Source organism: Lathamus discolor, chromosome 20 (assembly GCF_037157495.1).
Source record: "Lathamus discolor isolate bLatDis1 chromosome 20, bLatDis1.hap1, whole genome shotgun sequence".
Taxonomy (NCBI): domain Eukaryota; kingdom Metazoa; phylum Chordata; class Aves; order Psittaciformes; family Psittacidae; genus Lathamus; species Lathamus discolor.
Genome location: NC_088903.1, coordinates 1,044,477 through 1,059,617, shown reverse-complemented (window position 1 = coordinate 1,059,617; position 15,141 = coordinate 1,044,477). Strand labels below are relative to the sequence as shown.

Below are 15,141 nucleotides of genomic sequence, written 5' to 3'. Positions count from 1 at the left end.
GAGCCGGGGTTAACGCCTCGGCCCCGCCGCAGCCGCTCCCTCTCTCCCCTCACAGCCCCTTCCGCCGCCCCGCAGCCCTCCCCCCCTCACAGCAGGGGCCGCGCCGCCGCCGCCGCTCCCCCTCCCGGGGCGGCTCCCTCAGCGCACGGCCCGCGCCGCCGCCACGTCCGCCCCTCACAGGAGGCGCCGCCACAGCCGCCTCGGAGCCGGACCCCGCCTTCTCCTTCCCCGGGCCCCCCGGGGAGGCTTCTCCCGCTCGCTCCCCAGCGGGGCTCCCGGAGGCGGCGGTCACGGTGCGGGGTACAGGTACGAGCGCCGGGCGGGGAGCGCCGTGCCCGCGCCATCGCCCTGCCGCCGCCGCAGGTTGAGCTCGGGCACAGAGGGGCGCCTGATTTGCATAGCCACGCCCACCTCCCCTCATGAATAACCAAGCAGCTCCGCCCCTCACCTCCGCGCGCGGAAGGAGGGAGGGAGGGAGGAAAGGAGCGGAGCGAGCCCGGGTCCGCGCGCGCTCCCGCGGGGCCGCTTCCCCTCCTCCTCCCCCTCCGCGCCGCTCCCGCCCCGCCCGCTCTCCTCCCTCCGCGAGGCGGCGGCGGCGGCGCGCTCCGGCGGCGAGCGTGGGGCTGAGGCACCGGGGGCCCGGGGCAGGCCGCGCCGGGCGGGCACGGAGGGAGGGAGGGAGGTGCCGAGGTAGCCGGGCGGTGAACGGGGCAGCAGCGCGGCCGGCGCCGCTGCGCAGGGCTGAGACCGCCCGCTCCCCCCGCTGCCCCCGCTCCGCCGCCGTTCCCCGCCCCTCTCCTTCGGCGATGTGGTGAGAGGGAAGCGCCCCGCGCGCTGCGGCTGTGAGCGGGCGCGGGAGCCCTGTCGCGACAGGTAAGGGCCGGGGCCCGCGCGGGTCCGTGTGGGGGCTGCGCGTCCGCGCCACCCCCCTGCGGCGGCAGATGGGGGGAGGGATGGGGTCGTGAGGTGGCGACGCCCGGCGACATGTCGGGAAGGGAATCGCGACACCCCCCGCCGCCACGCCCCTGCTTCCCCCCCCCCCCATCGTGGTGCCCACACGGGCGGGGGCCGGGAGGGCGTCGGGTGCTCGGTGGGCTCGTTCGTCGTTCGTTACCCGGGGGGGTGCAGGTAGAGGTCCCCGAATGCCATCTTTCCCATTAGAAACCCCTTATGTTTAAGGTAAGTGGTGAGCGGTTGGTGCTGCAGGATCCCGGCCCTTTACGGGCTGCGAGGGGCTGTAAGGGAGGCGTTTTCCTCGCAGAATGGCCCCGTATTTACAGGGCTGTGCTGCAGGTAGCGCACACGTGAGGCCAGACCCACCCCGCGCTGCGGGCAGACAGGGGTTAAACGTTCTCCCTCTCCTTCCTCCCAGAGGGTGAGTAAGGAGTGTGGAGTCTAATGACACACGGTGTCGTTCTGTTACAGGCGTGGGTTGGTTGTTGGGGGCTAAAATGTAAAAGAGAAATGAGAGATGATGAGGCAGACAGCCTCTCAGTTGTGTGTTTTGCAGGGAAAAGAGGGGTTCTCATCCCTGTTTGCGTTGGGAAGTTCAGGAGCAGATGTTGGGCAGTAAGCTGCTCTAGGGAGTGATGCATCCGTGTGGGTTTTAGGCTTTTGTGCAGGTACTATAGCGAAATAATAGGAAAACAGCATATGAAATATCTGGAGAGCTTCAACAGTTAGTGCTAATGGGGAGTGTAGCATAGCTACAGTGTACTGAATGAGGCAAGTTAATGTTGAATTGGGAGAACAACAAGACGAAATACAGCCACAGAGGAGAACACCACAGCCATGAAACCCTGCAGCATGGCTCAGGTTGGAGCTTGGATGCTGTCTTCAAATGCTAAAGGTTGGGTGTTGTCTGGTTTTCTTATTTAATCCTCAAAACTGAAGTAGCAAACCTGCAACTGAAAACATCCATTCCTAAGGTGGGAGTTAGAAAGGAAAAAGGAAAAGCAGCTGGTGAAATAAGTGCCTTTTGGTATGAGCATGCTGAAGGGAATTTGCTGGTGACAGTCACGTGAGGCTTTCTTGCTGGAGTGGTGGGAGACACCCTAGGCCATGGATATTTGTGTGAAAGATATGTTCAGCTACACATGGGTGATGAATGTGCAGTTGAATTATGGAAATACACTATATTGCAATTTACCATGATCAAAATCCAATTTTTTGGCTTTGTAAGCAGTCTGTTGCCGGGGGGGGGGGGGGGGGGGGGGAAGGTGACAGTGCTTAGGCAGAGGGATCTTAAACCCTTCGAGGTCTGTGGCCATTATGGCTCTGGGGCTTCTAAAAAACAAACTCCTTGGAGTTGTTGTTCTTTTTTTGTAGTAACTCTTGCTATGTGCATCACAATGCAGATGACTCTGTACTCCAAGTTTACCACTGGTAGTTCCACCTGAGTGTTAGGATCCTGTTTGGATCTGTGTTGTGGTCATGGGATGTTGAAGCGTACATGTGTGGATATTTAGACTTGTAATTAGGATGTGAATTACTGGTTCCATGTTCAGTGTAGCTGGGTGACTAGTATCACTTTGTAAAACAAACGCCTTATCAGTATTGATTGCATTGTAGCAATTGCTGTCTTTCCCATTGGTTTTCCCACAATCCTGTGTGCGCTTGTGTTTTTTGAATTGAAATACATATTCTGAACAAGAATCTATCTACTGAGGAACCTGACAATTAACCTCTTAACATTTCAGGTTACATATGCTAGATTTACTTTCAGTTAAACCTTTAGAACGCAAGTGATGCATATGTTGATGTGGAGAAATCCATGAGCATACCTGTTATGTGCAATGAATTTGTAAGAGATTAAGTTTTTAATGGAACTCTGCAGCAAACATGCCCCACTTCCTGCTTGTACAGTCACTTTTATTAATATTAATGGCCAGAAATGCAAACTGTATAAGGCCCAAATGTGCATCACATTTAGTATTATGTAGATCTGCAGATCTACATAATACAGAACTAAGTGTACAAAGCGAGTACACTGAGTTCTGCAAGTTTTGGCTTATATATGTACTTCCAGAATATATATATATAGAATTTTTTCCTATCTGCAAGGCCTTTTTTGGCTTGCCTATGACACATTTAAGTTCCATTAAAAAAAAATGTGAGGTTCTGTATAAATTTCAGGATGCTTGTTAAAACTAGTAATGTTGTAGCTTACCTTTATTAGGTAGCAAAAGGAAAACAGTAAAAAGGCAACTCGAAAAGTCAAAACCAACCCCTTGGTACATAAAAAGAACAAAATAACTTGCAGTGTTCTAAATTTGTGCATGGTTTTTCTCATTAAGGAAAGATTATGTTCTCCGTTATGTTTTATCTAAGATTATCTTTTCTAGAGGTGGTGAGACTGGCGATGAGCTGAGAGGCTGTAGCACCTGTAATTCTGTGTTGTGAAATACTAAATCAAAATCTTTTGCTTTAAAAATGAAACAAAAAAATCCCATTTTCATGTCTTTTTTGATGTATGAAGCTGTGAGTACACACACTGACCCTTTTCCCTTAGTTTTTTGAGTGTGAATTTTCTTCAGAGCAGAATGATATGACAAGATGGTTGCTGTTGACATCCAGACAAGCAAATGGCTCTGAGGGTAGTTTCTTGAAGAGGTTAAGCTGCTTTAAAGAATTGGTGCAAAGTCAGTGATGTCCTGTCCCTACCCTCCTACCCTCACGGTGTTGGAGCCCTTTCTCTTGTAGCAAGTGAAATGTTGAGCATTGTTGGCTGAGAGAAAGCTGTTTATTTTTGCAGAGTTTCTAGCTGGATCAATAAAAGGAACTTTTGAACATGAGGGTGATAGGAGGAGGATGCAGGAATAGAACAGAGTGGCAGGATCTGTCTGTCATGGCAGCCTGGAGATCTTTGGCTGATGTCAGTTGTGAACTCATGCATGGAGTACTTGCATGAAGCCTTAAAATGGTACCTTTCGATGTGCAGTGAGTGGATGTTCTGTTTTAGTGCTACACAAAGAATCCTCACAGTCTTGTGCTGCTAGTTTAATCCATATGGTTGGTAATTTTGGGTTGTCTTGCACTTTGCTTCCAATACAATAAATATGCACCAACCTCCAGCAACACTTTTCAGCATCTGTTGAACATGCAAAAGTTGTGTGGTGGTACAGGACCTGGTAATGTTCCTGGCAAGGTCCATGGGAGATGACCACAGCTGTCAGTGAAACAGACCTGAGCCCGCAGGTTGTTTCCAGTGCTTGGAATTTGAAGTCTTGTTCTTGGAATAACATGAGTTAATGGCCTCGAGCTGCAGCAGGGGAGATTTAGATTGGATATTAGGAACAATTTTTTCCCCAGAGGGTGCTCAGGCATTGGAATGGGCTGCCCAGGGCAGTCCTGGAGTCACCATCCCTGAAGTGTTCCCAGACCATATAGAGGAGGCTCTCAGTGACATGGTTTAATGGTGGCCTTGGCAGTGCTGGGGAACATTTGGACTTGATGATCTTATATGTCTTTTCCAATCAGATTGATTGATTCTATGATTTTGTGTTCATTTTAACTACACGGTGGAGAGGTGTCTGTTGAATGCCTCTTGCATTCACTGGAGAGAAATTGGTGTTTAAAGCTCACTGCATCTGCAAATATTTGCAGCAGTGGAGTGGAGCAGATCATCCATCTCTGGTTAATTGCCAGCTGGGTTTTATGAGCTTTACAGAACAAATTCTGGTTGTGTTACTAAGAATTATTCCAGTCCCATTATTTTATGGGGCTAAAATGCTGTTGTTAGTTCTGTGTTCATTTAAAAAGTAATTACTTCAAATACAAACTCTACATTAATTACAGAAGGTAGTGGCTTGTGTTGTGTATTTGTATTAAGAAGGGAGAAACTGAGAGTTTAGAGCTCAGTCTTGAAATTCCCCCTGATGAAGCTGCCCTGTCTGATGGGGTTTGTTGAGATTCTACTGAAGTGGCCTGTGATGAGAGGATGTAGTTTCCCGAGGAAGATGATGGGCAAATTGGGCAGGAATTTAGCTTGTTGTCCTAGGGTGGAATTGGCTGTGGGGTTCAGATGGGAGAGCAGGAGTTACTTTACTGGCATTTGAATTCAAATGCTGTATGGTTTGGTGCTGGGGTAATGAACTGTGGTGTTTCAGATCTTCAGGAAGAGAAATCTTGGCATAATGGGTAGAGTTGGTTTCTTCGTGGGCAGCCTTTATTACCTGTCTTTCCAAACTGTGTCAAACAAGTGGATTTATACTGTGGTGTGAGAAACTCCATCTTGAAAAATACTCTTGAAGAGAACATGAATTAGTAATGATACAAGAAAAGGTGTACTACACTTGTTGGTTTTGTGTCACATTGCATGATTGTTTGGTTTCAAAGGAGGCATCACTTATTCATGGTATCTAAAAAATGCCATAGTAATAGCTGGGTTTGTATGTATTCTGCATAAAGCAAACCTTTGGTCTAAGTTTTGCTTCCTCAGTCACGCTTATAATTTTCTTGGTAAAGCTTTTTCTTGCTCTGAGAGAAAGGCTTATTTGCTAAAAATGCTGCTGGTTTGGAATTTAAAATGTAAAAAGTGGCTTTTTTTTTTTTTTCCCCTTTTCCTCCCACCAACCCCATTGCTTTGTAAAGCTGAGAATTATTTCGCTTTACCAAACAAGTAACCTGAAGTAGTAATCCTTAAGAGCCAATTTGGCAAAGGCACATGTAGATACTTGAGGAACATGAAGAATCCTGGTGAGTTCATGTTACTATTCCGATGCAGGCAAGTCTCCACATGCTGCTGCCTTCTTGAGCTGGGGCCTTTGTGCTGATGAGGAATGATGTTGTATGAGCTAATGGGGAGGGAAGTAATCTGTGAGAGTGGTGTTCTCTCTTTGACTGGCATAACTGATGAAGAGAGTGATGAATTGGGCATGTTGACATTTCAGCTATGACCAGTATTTGTTTATTTGTCCTTTATGAAAAGAACATATTGGTGACTGGAGGAATATCTTCCAGAGCAGATGGTTAGTTCTGTGCTATGAAGGCTGGAGCTGCTGTGAGTTTTTCTCTTTGCTGGGGATTTGTTCTTAGGGATCTTTCATACTTGTAATTTTGAAGTCTCGGAGCAACTTGTTGCTCATTAGTTGCTTGTATTTCATGAGAGAGAATAAAGTGAGTGGTGTATGTCCCAAGTGGCCATCCTGGGATGTATGAATTGTCCTTTCTTGCACCACAAGCACTTCCATTCATGTTGGCCCGTTTCACACAACTTCTTGAGAAATCATCTGATTAGTGTTCCTGACCTCCTTATGCCGATCAAAGCAGGGGAAGCTCAAAGCTGTGTTTGTTCCTGGGTTGAGCTGTAAGTATATGCAAATAGCAAATGTGTATCTTCCATTATCCAGGTCTTTCCAGCGCTTGGGAAGATGGAGATGAGCTTCCTTGCTTTTCTTTCCTCAGGCTTTTCAATCTGGAAGCTTGTGATCATTGCTTTTAGAGTAGGTTGCACGTACAACAGCCAAGATGTGGTTGTCATGATGAGTTATTTGTCTTTATTTGCTGTTTCTGTTTCTTTTGGTTTAGCAGTTGAAATAGAGGATTTGGTTTTCAGATATTCCATTTCCATTGTGTCTTGCTTAAAACCTGGAGCTTATAGAAGTACACCACTCATGAAATTCAGCTGAGTAGTTGGACTGCATCTTCTGCCCTAAATCTATAAGGGATATTAAGAGATATGGAATAGCTTTGACATAGCAGTTGAGGTAAAATTCCCAAGTAACAGTGAACAGGGTAAATCTGTGGCTTTATGCCGAGTCCCTTGCTTTGCTGGTGCATATTCTATAGTCTCATTTTACTTACATCAGCTTTAATTGCTAATTATGGTTGAATTGCAGTGATCTCAAATTTGAGATTTGTACTGATCTCATTAATGAAGTATTTTGGATATGTGGATTCTTATTTACAATACAAGTCACACTAGGAATTTGCTAGTAATTAGGGTGAGAGATGGTTAATTTCTATTTTATGATAGGGGATCTTCCTGTTTACTTAGTTACTCTTGCATATTTTGGGTGCTTGTTTTATTTTTCCCTTCATGCCTGTATGATTGCCAGGGCAGGTAGAACAGTGCCTTGTCAGATTGCTGCTATTTGTCTGTATTCAGATTATTTAAGTAAAATGCTTTTTGTTTTCACTAGGAAACATCATTGCTGGGATTTATATTTTTTAGCTGCATTAAGGAGTGGGGCTTGTGGATGTGTGTGAATGATTCCCCCATTTTTTATGGGTTCTTATCAGCTGGCTGGCTGAAGCATTTGGGTTTCTTTCTTAGTTTGGATGAGGACCTTGATGAATGCATGTGAGAAAGTGCATATGAAACACATCAAAATGAAAGATAGTGTAAAATGAATTCTCTTCAGAATGGGAGTGTGAATATTTATGTATTTGTGGTTCCAGAAAGCAGTTGTGTATTGATTCCTATTGCTATATAAAGCATTAACTGATAACACTTGAAAGTATCCTTGACATGGAAGGTCTCTTCTGCTTACTCCCACGCACTGTGATGGTCTCTGAAGTTCCTTGCAGGTGTATTTTCCACCCTTGAGTTGAGGAGTATTAAAGTCATTGAGCTAGATCCTGTGGCCAGTGTTTTAACCGTTGTCTTAAATATTGGCAGGCTGTATTTGTGGGCTCTTACGTCAGGCTTAGTCTTTTCAATGGGCTGCTTTTGTCTGGCTTTGTGAAGTATTACTATTTCCAATGAAGTTAGTTGACTGAAGAGAGAGATTTACTTACACAGGCAGAGTTCTGTGGTCACATTATGGTGATACATATGGACAGCACAGTTTGGGAATTCCTGAAGGATGGGTCCTTGATGGTAAGGAACTTGTCAGACCTTGCATTTCCCTTCATAATACGACTGCAAAGCAACTAAATGAGAGAGATCTGCGTGCTTTCTGAATGATTTCTGTGCTGCTACTGGATGTTTACTGTAGATCTTTGAATCTAGAAGGAGCTTTAGGAAGCTACTTGTCCAATCCAAGTGCTTAGAAGCTGAAAAGAAGATATGAGACGCCTTCAGAGTAGCTTTTCCCTACTCAAAGAGAAGGAAATTTTAGTAACAACCAGGGCAGTGCTGGAATCAGCGTCCCTGGAAGTGTTCAGAAACCATGTAGACGAGGCCCTCAGTGCCATGGGTTAGTGGTGGCCTTGGAAGTGCTGGGGAACAGTTGGACTTGATGATCTTAGAGGTCTTTTCCAACCTGATTGATTCTATGATTCTCTTCATGGGTTGTGATCCCATAAAGTTAGTATTCTTAATGAAGAAGTATTACTAGAAAGTAAAGAAACAATATGCAACCAAAGTGCAGAGAACAGAGAAGTGTGCATGTGTTTCCTGTCCTGTTCCTTTTATTTACCTCTCTAATAAGAGGCGATTTTCCTTTTTGCCTTGCATCCCATTTCGTCCTGTAGGATTATTCTCATTGAGAAACTTGTTTTTGATAACAAGGTGCTGTTAATGTTACACATAACGGTTTGAAGAGGCCTAGTAACTGGAAGATAAAGGTACACAGTGTGTTTGTAGAAATGAGGTATGTGTTTTCATGCTGAGAGATGTCAATGGGAGAGTACACACTGTGTAGGTCAGTGGTACATAGGGAGTCTGTAGGTGCATGGCAGCATGGTGCTTGTAACTTGAAGGTGGTTGAAATAGTTACATCCTTTCAGGCCTAAGCCCTCTGTGTTCACTCCTCTTCCTGTAGGCTCTCTTAACACTGTGCAGGGTTTTAGTTCCCTGCCACGAGTCTCTTCTCAGCGGTTAGTGTGTGTCTGACCATAAGAGATCAGTCACTGAGTGGATAATTGGGATAGGCTTAGGCAGGGTGGTTCGTGGAAGTGCTGCAGGGAAAGTCTTCAGGAAAGAGGAGATTAGTGGGCAAACAGGTAAACAACTTTGTCCTTCAGAGATCTCATGGAATAAACTATGGAAGGAGTCTGAGAGAGGGAAAACCAAAGTGGCGTGAGGGTAGGTTTTAGAAATGCATGATGGTAGGAGAATGGAGCCAAAAGGAAGTGTGTTGAAATGTACGAGAGTTGTTAACCTGAGCTTGTGGAGGGCACAGATGTAAGTGGATATAGTGATTTGTATGAGCTACATAAGTGTTCGTGGATTTTGCTGGCTTGCCCTGTGCTTGCAGGCTGCCTTGTTCTTCATGTGACTTTATTTTTAAGGCTATTTGCAAAATGATGTGGGTTTGGGCAGTTATTCTGTTTATCACAGCTGTATCTTGATGCAAGATAGCAACAGAATGTAGATCTGTTGTTAGATGCAGAAGTAATCTGTTACTTTCTGCAGTCATGTTAGGGTCTAATACTTATTATCTGTTCTAGCAGCTTTTGCGTGTCTAGATAATCTTGGTTTAATAGATAGTTATTTATGAAGGGAGAAATCCCCCATTTACCAATTTAATATTTTTTCCCCTCCTAATTCTTTCCTGTTTAATTTTAAATGTAAGATTTGAGGACCCCACCTCAATTTTGTGTCGCTCACACAGTTATTAGTATGAGATACTCAGCTCCATAGTTACAACATTAGTGTTTGCTTGAAGTCTTCAAGAGCAGCTTTCCATTGGCACCAACCTTTGGTTAATGCTTGGGCATCTGTTAAGACATCCCTTGCTTTTTTTCTCTTCAGGAGTGGGGACTTAATGTAGCAGGCTTCACTAAAGAAAGGAATATTGTTCTTTGAAGGCCTCAGCTGTAATGGAGCTACGTATGCCCACCCGCTTCCCCTTCAGAGCGGTAATATTATTTGTGTCTCAGTTTGAATAAAGTACAGAGAAGGCCATGCTGACAGCAGGCAGTGCTCCTACACCTCCTCAGCAGAGGTGCAATACACCATCTGGCACCATGTGGGTAGTAGCGATCCCAAAAAGTAATAACAGTGGGAGTTCTTGCCAGTTACAAGTTGTGATCACAGGCCAAATGGTGTAGTTCTAAATCAGTGTACGTTTCCAAAGAGAAAGAGATGCAAGTATTTATTTTTGCCAACTTGAGACGTATTTTCAGTGCTGGGGGTCTGTGCTGAGGTTTTGGGTGCTGGTATGTGTACACAAGTGTGAGGGGAGGAAGTCAGGGCAATATGGGCTGTGATGCCTGCTAGACCACCTTCTAGGAGCTAGGAAAAGTTGGCTTTTTGTGGTATTATGTAAGCCTCAACTCAGTACATGTCAGGTTGAAACTGAGGAATTACTTTAGAAGAGTGAATAATGGAGTGGTCTATTGATTTAATTTCAACTTGCCTGAATGGGAATTGAAAGATCTCAGTCCTTTGGCTTGTCTAATTTGTTCAAAAGTAGTCAAGATGACTGAGTAGTCTTGAACCAATTGCTGCTACCTGCTGCAAAACAACTAGAAAACATTGCAACTAGGTGAAAATTTCCCTATATTGCTTTTGGAAGCACTTCTGATGTGGGACCCTAAGATACATATGGCTGGAAAGTTAAGTGTAGTGTGATCAGAACCGCTGTAAAGCGGGTGCCAGGCTGGTTAGCAAGTTGCCTAGTAACCTGCATGATGGAATTGGGAGTGTACTAGTGAAACCTGTGGGTGACAGCAGCTCTTGAGAGGTTACAGGGTAGGAAGAAGAAATTGGATTCAAAAGGATCTTGAGCAATTGTGAACTTAAAATATGAAGAAGTTAATTTCTTAGGAGTTTATTCTGAGTAAAAAGAATGGTCAACAGTATAGATACAGGGAAATAGGAACAGAGCAAAGCTGTGCACAACATCCACAATGAAAACTAAAATACCTCAGTGCACACATGCACCCAGAGCAAAGGATATCCAGAGGGAATTGTGAACTTGTGACTTTTCAGAGCTGTCTTCTTACTGCAGACTTACTGAACCCTGAAAATACCTTGTATCAGTGTGGACAGAGCTCATCCCTGGACACAGACACCTTCAAAGAGGATTTTTGTTGTTCTGAAGTTATGTGAGTAGGAGATTTTTGTCATGCACGCTGTCTGCTGGGGGCCTTTGCCAGTATCTCGTTTTCTCACCCCCTGGGATAGCTGTAACTGCAGGGTCCTCATAAAGCAGATCATCTTTGCATCAGACTCTTATCTGTGGACTTTTTGACTGCTTCTGCCTCTTGTAAAGATTCATAAGACTATCTAACAAATCCAGTCTAAGTCAACTGAATGCATTCATAGTCCTTGCACTGCATTTTCCATGTTGGGTTATTGTAGTTTTGCTCTTCAGAAATGGAGATCAGCATGGGAGTTGGTGGCAATACTGGAGTTGCCCAAGGAAGTTGTGAATGCTCCATCCCTGGCAGCGTTCAAGGCCAGGTTGGATGGGGCTTGGGGCAAGTTGCGCTAGTGGAAGGTGTCTATGCCTGTTGCAGGGTGTTGGAACTGGATGATCTTAATTTCTCTTTGAACCCAAACCAGTCTGGGATTCAATAAATGTGCAAATTCTTAAAGTGAATTAAAGTTATTTAGTAAGCCTCTGAGTTTAATCTGTTTACCAAGATATTTCTACTGAGAAATACAGTTTAAGTCAGATAAATCGTAAGGTAGATGGATATGAAGGCACTGCGTTTGAAATAGTTGCCTCAGTTACTTCTCTGGGAGAAATTTCTGCATTCATGTAAGCCCAATCCATGATAGCATTTTTACATCCCTGGTGTAACTCTATACCCTGTATTCTCTTACAGTTAACTTCAAACTCTTGGGTTGCATTTGTCCTTGTAGACAAACAGGTTTGCAGGCAGAAAAGCAGCCGAAGCACCACTGCAGACTGTGTTTGCCACTCTGTGTGTTCCGTCCTTTTGTGTGTAGTCCAGTTTTTTCACTCTGGCATGAGCACTGAAGATCATAGATGCAGATCATGCATTCTCTTACTGAAGGGAAATGAAAAATCTCTGCAACTTTGGATAAAACCATCTTTAAAGAAGGGTTATATCATATGACAAAAGATTATTTAGCTGTTTATCATTAGCAGGAAACAGAGTAAGAATCTTTGAAGTGATGAGTCTGTCTTTACAGTGCTGTGTTTTACATGAGTGGTGTGGGTTTGTTTGCGTCGAATCGTAGAATCCCAGACTGGTTTGTGTTCAAGGGACCTTCAAGCTCCTCCAGCTCCAGCCCCTGCCACGAGCAGGGACCCCTTCCACTGGAGCAGCTTGCTCCAAGCCCCTGTGTCCAACCTGGCCTTGAGCACTGCCAGGGATGGGGCAGCCACAGCTTCTCTGGGCACCCTGTGCCAGCGCCTCAGCACCCTCACAGGGAAGAGCTTCTGCCTTAGCTCATCTCCATCTCCCATCTGGCAGGTTAGAGCTTCAGTTAAAGAGTAATAGTGTATGCAAAGTAATCTTGTGTTAACTGTTACCCATTTAGCTATGGATGCACTGGGCTGACTCTGGCATATGTGAGGGATTTACCCTTCTCACACGTCACATGCTGCCACCTGTGTTCTTGCAGCTGATGCATCGAGCGCTTACCAAAACCGGCAGTGCTGGAATTCGGGCAGTTAAATCTATACTTGTCAAGTGTCTGTACTATAAATCCCCAGATTTATATCTGGTGGCAGTTTGCTCATAGTCTAGACACTTGTGCTGAACTTGTGCGAGAAGCTAGTCCTGACTGCTTACATTCAAGAACTTGTCTTTCTGTATTGTATTAAGAGCTTAAACATATGCTCCGAGCTTGGAGCGCAGGAAGTCTGCTGGCAGCAGTCCCACTCTTCCATATTCTCATTTCAGGCTCTTTGTGGATAGGCAGGATTAAAAATAAAAGGCAGAAAGCGTGACAAGTTGTTGGCTGACTGATTTCAAGATAAGTTTTTCAGGAAAATTGGAATAAATATTAATGTTCTGTGTAACAAATGATGCTGCATGGCCGGGTTTGGTGTGAACTGCAGGACGGGATTAAAAATAAGCTGGAGCAGTGCATAGGGGTCAGTTTGGTGAGGACAGGTCCCATGTTGATTCTCTGTGTCACTGCATTAGGAGCAGAAATAATGTCTTTTAGTTGCAGTGTGTAAAAAAAAAAAAAAAAAAAAAAAAAAAGGAAAAAATTACATGTATGTGTATTTCCTTTTTGACAATAGATGTGCTTTGTCATTTATCGTCATTAGAAAGAACATCTGATTTTTGCAGCTACTTTGGATCGAGTAATGTTTCTCATATGTTGCCCTATTTAGAACTTTGTTTGTGCAATACATAATGTTTTTTAATAAAGATTTCTCCTAGGCATTTCTCTTGGAGGAAAAGATCAGTTTGGTTTCATGTAGGTTGTATATAGTGATTGCTGAGCATTCTGTAAGGAAAAAAAACCACCCCACATCGTCTCAGAACTGTGGCTGACAAAACCAAGGCTGCAGCAGCGTACTTGCTTCCTGACTGTCAGGGCTGGTTTTGTTGGTGGGATGTTCCAGACCTGGGCTAAACTTCCAAATGGTGTAGATTTTCTGAAAACCTTTGTTGTGTAATAATAAATACCAGCATAATATTGATACCAGCATAAAGCAACTGAGCTGGGGTTTCATACGATCCCAGACTTGTTTGGGTTGGAAGAGACCTTACAGCTCATCCAGCTCCAATCCCTGCCCCGGGCAGGGACCCCTTCCACTGGAGCAGCTTGCTCCAAGCCCCTGTGTCCAACCTGGCCTTGAGCACTGCCAGGGATGGGGCAGCCACAGCTTCTCTGGGCACCCTGTGCCAGCGCCTCAGCACCCTCCCAGGGAAGAGCTTCTGCCTAAGAGCTCATCTCAGTCTCCCCTCGGGCAGGTTCAAGCCATTCCCCTTGGCCTGTCCCTATGGGCCCTTGTCCCAAGCCCCTCTCCAGGTTTCCTGTATCCCCTTTAGGCACTGGAAGGGAATTTTACTTGTGTCCAATTTTCATCTTCCTAATGAACTGGTTTACAGCACTTTATTTGGGTGCTTTGGGACGTAGGCGTTCTTATGAATGCTAAAGCTCTGATTTACCAATATTAGGCATTGATCAGAGTAATCCAAAAGAATATCTCATATTTCATGAACAAAGAGAATAAATTCTGGAGCCTGTTGTAACTCTCTGTCAGGGTACACAGAATCTGGCTCTATCAGTTTACTCTATGGAATAAACAGACTAGTGGCTAGACTATACTCCAAGAGTTTAAAAACAAAGCTTGTAGTAACATACATGTAATGTTATGTGTAAAATAATCTTGGGTACTTCTTTATTGTGCTTGGGGAGAAAGAGCTTTTAGTTTGATGTAGTACGTGCTTGTATACATTAAGGCAAATAACATGGGGTCCACGTTTGTTGGAGTGTCTGTGTTCAGTCTCAGTCTGGAATGATTTCAAATCATTCAAAGGAACTACGTAATCGTTCTGGAGGGGGATTTTTTGGTGTCTTCTTAGCATGCTCTGTAGCACATCATTAAAATACCACTAGAAAGAGCTCTGTGTGTCAGTGCTCTCTAGCAAAAGACTTAGTTTGCATCCCTTCATGTTATTTCTTGGAGCCAGAGCTGTTGTATCATCTGCTGATGGGAGTTGATCTGATTTTTTTTTTTTATTGATAAAACACAAATAGGAAATGATTATTGGAAGTATAAATGCTTTGTAAAACTGTATTTTATGATCTTTCTCCAAATAAGAAACCACTTAGAATACAAATCACGATTTTCATGTTTGATGTGCCTGCCTTGATTGGTTGCGTTTTAGATAAAGAAGTCTCCAGGTTCTGTGTTGTGTTAGTTTATACCTCTGTGAGTTCAGGGTTTTCCTTGAGGACGTTGCTTTTATTTGTCTGTGGCTTGTAACAGGGTTTTGCTAAGTAAGGTCTAGAAATACTGCAGGTAAAAAACTGTGCAGTGCTCCGGCAATGCTGTAACAATGCCAGAGAGGGAACCGTGGAGGTTTCAAAGTGTGTTCTGTTTGTTTTGCTATTGGGCTTGTGTTTACCTCTGGTATAGATATCAGATGGTGAGCTTTTGCATATTACTCATTATAGGAACATCAGGTTGGTTTTCCGTCCTTTATTTGTGCTCTTCCTCTTCCTCCTCCCTCCCCCTTCTCATCCTGCTGTTGTTTTATCTTTGCAGCATTGTTCAGTTTGAGTACCAGGGCCAGAAATTGATCTCTTGTCCCTTGAGTGTTGTGTGAGCTGTGTGCTGGCTTTCAGCAAAGGGTCGGGTAGGAGATGGT

At 44.7% G+C, this 15,141-nt stretch overlaps 1 protein-coding gene across 8 annotated transcripts in view; it reads left to right on the top strand.

The window, feature by feature from the left end:
- The first annotated feature begins 473 nt into the window (after positions 1 to 473).
- The window catches only part of TANC2 (tetratricopeptide repeat, ankyrin repeat and coiled-coil containing 2), a 218,465-nt gene continuing 203,797 nt past the window's right edge, over positions 474 to 15,141 (top strand). For all 8 annotated transcript variants that reach the window (XM_065698868.1, XM_065698863.1, XM_065698867.1 and 5 more), the window contains exon 1: positions 474 to 873. The gene's annotated coding sequence lies outside the window, so the exon portion shown is untranslated. The remainder of the gene's footprint in view (positions 874 to 15,141) is intronic.